Raw genomic sequence first — 6,849 nt, forward strand, 5'->3', positions numbered from 1 at the left:
ATGCTCCCAGTATTAGATAGGACAAGGGTCTCAATGTCTGGGCAGCTCTAAACATTACTACTAAATGTTAAAATGTAGCACAGTGTTTTTGATTGATGTTTCTCTCTCACATGTAGACAGCTGAAAACAGGATGAGCTTGACAGGAACCCAACCAGATAATTGTAGCCAATTGCAAAGAAGAAATCAATGTGTGATTAGACAAATAGTGTATACCGGTGTTCTCAGTGGTTAGTTAACATTGGTCCACCTATGAACCAAGAGATCACGGTTCGATTCCCGGTCAGGGCACATGCCCAGGTTGCGGGCTCAATCCATTGATGTTTCTATCTTTCCCTCTCCCTTCCTCTCTGAAATCAATAAAAACATATTTAAAAAAAAAACCCCAAACCAATGGCTAAGCCTTCCTTAGGGGACACAGAGCTTTGGGTATGAATCTCCTGTCTCCGTTACTTGCGGCAAGTAAGTAAAACTACCTTGCGACAACCACGTGTCATTCCTTTTTATTTAATTTTTTTTTTATTTAAAATTTTTAAAGAAGGCAGAGTTTTCTTTTTTTAATATGTTTTTATTGATGTCAGTGAGGGAGGGGAGAGGGAGACAGGGATAGAAACATCAGTGATGAGAATCAGCTGCCCCCTGCAAGCCTCTTACGGGGATGGAGCCCACAATCTGCCATGTGCCTGACAGGGAATCAGACGGTGACCTTCTGGTTCATGGGTCAACACTCAACCACTGAGCCACACCGGCTGGGCTATTGATTTAATTTTTAAATTTATTTTAGAGAGAGGAGGGAGGGGGAGAGAGAGAGAAAAGCATTGATGTGAGAGAGAAACATCAATCAATTGCCTCCCACACTCGCCCCCATCACGGTTTGAACCCACAACCTAGGTATGTGCCCTGACCAGGAATCAAACCCACCACCTTTTAGTGAACAGGACGAAGCTCCAGTCAACTGAGCCACACTGGCCAGGGCCCATGCCTCATTCTTTGATTAGAGCACCCCCCAAACTGTGAACCCTTTGAGTTGGTTAACACAAGGAGGCCAATGTAGCCCAGAGGTTGACAAGCCTTTTTTGTAAAGGGCCCGGTAATAAATATTTTCAGTTTTGTGAGACCTACAGTCTCTGTTGCAACTCTAAATTTTGTCATGCAAAGCTGCTCTAGACAATATGTAAATGAATTTATGTGTCTGGGTTCCAATAAAATGCTATTTATGGATGCTGAAATTTGAACTTCATAGAATTGTCATGTGTCATGAAATATTAGTCTTTTGACTTTTGTCAACCATTCAGAAATGTAAAAACCATTCCTAGCTCGTGGCGAGTTGGCTTTGGCCTGCGAGCTGAGGTTTGCAGACTCCTTTTCTAGTCTATTGGGTGAGAGGCCACCGGGAGAACTAGATGCCCAGCTAGCAGCCAGCACCACCTGCCACACATACCATCCTCTATCCCAGCCACCGAAAGAATATTGCCAAGTGACTGAGTCCAGTGAGACCACAGAGGGACTGACCGCCCAGGCATCCCATGGTATCCTGAGAAATAGTTGATGGCTGTTGTATTGAGGCAGGTTAGTAAGAAGCTAGGAAATACCTTGGCAAGTGGAATGAGGAAAACAGAGACACATAGTTAAATAAGGCCAAGCAATTGACAGCCAGCTAGCCTTAGCCAGTGGATAGCATCAGCCTGCAGAAGGAAGGGTCCTGGGTTTGATTCCAGTCAAGGGCACATGCCCAGGTTGCAGGCTCAATCTCCAGTAAGGCGTGTCCACACCCCTCATCATTGATGTTTCTCTCTCTCCTCCCTTCTCTCTCTGAAATCAATAACAATAATAATTTTATATATATATATATATATATATATATATATATATATATATATATGTAATATATTTAAAGAAGACAAAAACCCCTTGAGATAAAGGATGCCAGTGCTGCCCTGACCAGTTTGGCTCAGTAGATAGAGCATTGGCCTGTGGACTGAAGAGTCCCAGGTTCGATTCAGGTCAAGGGCATGTACCTTGGTTGCAGGCACATCCCCAGTAGGGAGTGTGTAGGAGGCAGCTGATCGATGTTTCTCTCTCATCGATGTTTCTAACTCTCTATCCCTCTCCCTTTCTCTCTGTAAAAAATCAATAAAATATATTTTTAAAAAAGGATGCCAGTGCTGGCTCTCCCTTGAGCTCACCCATGCCCTCCTTTCCTTCCTCAGGCGTGTATCTTTGTTTTTTTACTCCTAATCTCCCAGGATTTCTACAAGACTTGCAACCAGGGGAGCAGCAGGCAGCAGCAACTTGTCTCAGGCTAACTCCCTGAATTTATCTCCAAGGGCCCTCCTTTTGCCTCTGTAACTTGTTTCCTGAGTCCACACGGCCCAGTGTGGTTCATTTCTGTTACTGTGACTTCCTTCCCTGAGTCTAGGCAGCTCAGCTTAAGCTCACTCCAGGTGCCTCTTCTTTCTTAAGTCCTTCCTTTGTTTTGCTGTCCCCGGCTTTCGCAAATGTACTCTCCAAATCACCTGAACTCAAATCGTAAACTCCTGCACAGAGTCAAGAACCCACATATTCCAGACTGCCCCAGGGCAGACCTTCCTCAGTCCCGGCCCCTTTCTGGTGACAGTATGAAGCCACTGAGTTTGGGGTAATTTGTTACGCAGCAGTAGCTAACAAAAACGCCTGCTCTAGAGGATTTTTTCAGGGCCTGGGGAAATGTGGGAGACCCTGACAGAAACTTGGTATTGTTGGCTTTACACAATAAAAAGAAAACCATAAAATCCTCATTGCCAAGAGTTTAATTCACGTTGTCAAGGCTTCATGAATGGATCCCTTCCAGATGTGCCTGTTTCACTCCATTTGGAAACACTTTCCTAGTCAGATGTTCTTCACTTCGCCTTCGCCAGAACCCTGGGAAATCCAGGCCTGTTGGGAATTCAAGAGGGCACTGAGAGCAGAATCATCTCAACAGTGAACTCTTCTGCGGTGTTGATGAGGTGCCAGGCTCGTGTCCTCAGCACAGTCTGCAAGGTCCATGCAATTTTGTCCCATTTTACGGGTGAAGCACGGAGCCTGGCAGAAGCTGACCCACTGACTAAATCACCCAGTGAATGACTGTGTCAGGTTGTAGAGCCAACTCCAACTTGACTGAAGCTACGCCAGAATTCTCAAACTGCAGCACCCTGGCCACTTGGGGCCAGATCATTCTTTGTGGTGTGGGGGTTGTCCTGTACATTACAGGATGTTTAGCAGCCGCCTGGCCTCTACCCACTAGATGCTGGTAGTGTACTCCCCCCTTCCCTAGTTGTGACAATTAAAATGTCTCCAAATGTTGCCAAGTGTCCCCAGGGGCAGGTGAGAACCACTGTTCTAACCCTTTATCCAGTTGTAGTGGGTGGAATGATGGCCCCCAAACAGATACAACCAAATTCCAACCGGCAGGACCTGTGACTGTGACCTTATTTGGAGGAATAACAAAATTTAAAGATGTAACCAAATTAAGGATCTCTAGAATCGACTGTGAACCCTGAGGAAAAAAACACCTACTAAGAAGGGTTCCTGGTGGCTAACTGGGCTTAAATTAAAAAACAACACACAAAACAGTGTAGCCCTGGCCGGTGCTGTCAGCCTGGGCACCAAAGGGTCTTGGGTTTGATCCGGGTCAAGGGCACTACCTGGGTTGCAGGTTTGATCTTGGCCCCTGTCAAGGAGTGTGCAGGTGGCGACCAATTTCTCTCTCTCTCTCTCTCTCTCTCTCACCCTCCCTCCCTCCCTTCCATTCTCTCTAAAATCAATGGAGAAAATATCCTTGGGTAAGGATTAACAAAACACACACACACCAAAACTAGTGAATTAATAATAAGAAAAAACCCTGTTAATTTCATTATAAGCAAATCTGAGTTAAAAACATTGTAAAATTAACAGGGCGTTAATTTTCACTTATGACATATGGCCGGGAAATTTTGTCCATTAAATCTGAAGTCCACTAAATGAAGGTCTGCAAAATCGAGGGTTTACTGTACTTCGTTTTGGCAGTCCCAGGAAACACATACCTTTACTGTGGTGGGCACTTGACCACGGCAGAGAAATTGCTCACTCCCACATGGTGCTCATGTTCTGCTTACAGTGAAACACCCATGCTATGCTCTCTCAGTACCTTATTTCAAAGTATGTTTGGCCCTAACTGGTTTGGCTCAGTGGACAGAGTGTCGGCCTGCGGACTGAAGGGTCCCAGGTTTGATTCCAGTCAAGGGCATGTATCTTGGTTGCCAGCACATCCCCCAGTCGGGGGGGGGGGGGAGGGGAGGGGTGCAGGAGGCAGCTGATCCCTCTCCCTTCCTCTCTGTAAAAATCAATAAAATATATTTATAAAAAAGGTATGTTTCATTTCCCTCCTTCCAGAAAGTTTGGAGAACTTTTGCTGTGGCCTGCAGGCACTTGGGGGTCCCTTCAGGAAGGGAGATGTCCATCAGGTTATGCCCCACAACTACTGTGCTATCCCATTCATTCTCCAGATAAGAAGTTCCTTGTCTGTCAGCCTTTTTACAGTGGGTGATCAATAAATATCTGATTTACAGTGCCTCAGGAGTCGGGTGTTATTACCCATAGGGCAAGCAAGGTAGAGGGGAGAGGTGACTCACCCAAGGCCACCCAGCTGGAGAAGGTGAGAGCCTGGTTTGACCCTGAGTTCTGTCCCCCTGTCTAAGCCTCAGTTTCCACATCTGTGAAATGGGAATAGAGCTGTTTCTTTCATTTCTTTTTAAAGAAATCCTCACCCAAGGATATGTTTTTATTGATTTTTCTTTAGAGAAAAGGGAAGGGAGGGGGAGAGAGAGAAACATGGATTGGTTGCCTCCCTTACATGCCCGGACTGGTGGTGATCCAACTCAAAACCTAGGTATGTGCCCTGACCAGGAATGAAACTCACAATCTTTTGGTGTACCAGATTAGCTCCAGCCAACTGAGCTACCTGGCCAGTTTCTTAATTGCTCATCTGGAATCCCTGGCATGGGTAAAGTTGTATGAAAATAAGGGGAGCTATAAAAAAGAAGGAATTCTTACCATTTGCAGCAGCATGGATGGAACTGGATAGCATTATGCTAAGTGAAATAAGCCAGGCAGAGAAAGATAAATACCACATGATCTCACTCATTTATGGATAATAAAGAACATTATAACCTGATGAACAAAAAGATAGATACAGAGGCAGGGAAGCATTGAACACTGTCATATTACAGTGGGAAGGCTGGGGAGTGTTGGGGGTGGGGTGGGGTGGGGTGGTAAGAGATCAACCCAAGTACTTGTATGCATGCATATAAGCATAACCAATGGACACAAGACGGGGGGGGGGGGGTCGGTGAAGGCATGTGCCAGGGGGTAGGGGAGGCCGGGGGAAAGTCAATGGGGAAAAAAGGAGATATATGTACTACTATTTGTAATACTTTAAACAATAAAAGAAAAGAAAAGAAAAGAAAAAGAAAATAAGGGGAAAACCTCACTAAAATGGAGTGGGGAGGCCAGCAGGGGGCGCTCTCACACAGTACCACTCCTTGTCAATTACAGGCGGTATTGTCTATTACAGACCCTCAACAGAAAGGGTCTGTACATTCCCGCTACCCCGGTTACCCAGCCATTGAAAAACTGTAATCTCCCTGAACTCTCACTTTTCTTCGATGGACTTCCTCTTAAAGCAACCCTTCCCAACTTCCTCCCTTTTCCTCCATAAAATAACATTCCTCTCCTTTGTATGTGGGACTTTTCTATGGCTTTTGCTAAAACTTGTCCCAAATAGAAATTCTTTGCTGTTCCCTATTTTTGCTGGTAAAATAGCTGTTTTATTTTTAAGGTCACCATGTATTTTGGAATTGGGAATTTTTTCTATCTTAGGAAGGTAACTGAGGTTGAAAGCTGCCAAGTGTTGCATGATGTTGCTGGGTTGTGGGGTATCCTGTAAAGGGGAGAATAAGGGATGAAGAGGGATAAAAATGGATAATTGATCACTGAAAACAGCCTGGGTCACCGCTGGAGTTCTGACACCACCTTAAGAAAAAGTTGAGCCAAAACCGGTTTGGCTCAGTGGATAGAGTGTCAGCCTGCGGACTGAAAGGTCCCGGGTTCGATTCCGGTCAAGGGCATGTAACTTGGTTGCGGGCACATCCCCAGTAGGAGGTGTGCAAGAGGCAGCTGATCGATGTTTCTCTCTCATCGATGTTTCTGACTATCTGTCCCTCTTCCTTCCTCTCTGTAAAAAATCAATAAAATATATTAAAAAAAAAAAAAGAAAAAGTTGAGCTTCCAGAGTCTTTTGGATTTCATGACTTCAGGCTGAAGACTCATAAGAGAACCTCCAGGAGCTGTGTATAGAGTTGGAAGAGACTGTCACGTGCACTATTCAGTTCTGGCTCCGTGAGCTTGGTGAGATAATGGGAGGAGGAGAGGGAACTAAGGGGGAGGGGAGGAGGAAGAGGAGGAGGGATAGAAGGAGGGAGAAGGGGAAGGAGGAGTGGGTGGAGGAAGAGAGGGAAGTAGGCGAAGAAGAGCAGAAGGGAAGTGGAGGAAAGGGGGAGGGGAGAAAGAAACAGGAAGAAGGGGAGGAGGCCGAAGGAGGAGGGCGGGAGGCAGGGGAGAAGAGGGAAATCTGGGCAAGAAGCAGCAAGGGGCAGAGAAGTTTAGAGAAGAAGGAAAGTGAAGGAGGAGGGAGGACAAGCTCTCTGCCCACATTTGTGAATGAATGAATCTCAACTCTGAGCTGGTATGACAGTTCCAGTGCTCGGTTTTTCACCTGTAAAATGTGGGTAATCACAAGGGCTACCTGGCAGGATAAGAGTGCAGCTATAGTTACTGGTCGTTGTTCTGGGCCT

The sequence above is a fragment of the Plecotus auritus genome (assembly GCF_963455305.1).
Source record: "Plecotus auritus genome assembly, chromosome: 6".
NCBI lineage: Eukaryota > Metazoa > Chordata > Mammalia > Chiroptera > Vespertilionidae > Plecotus > Plecotus auritus.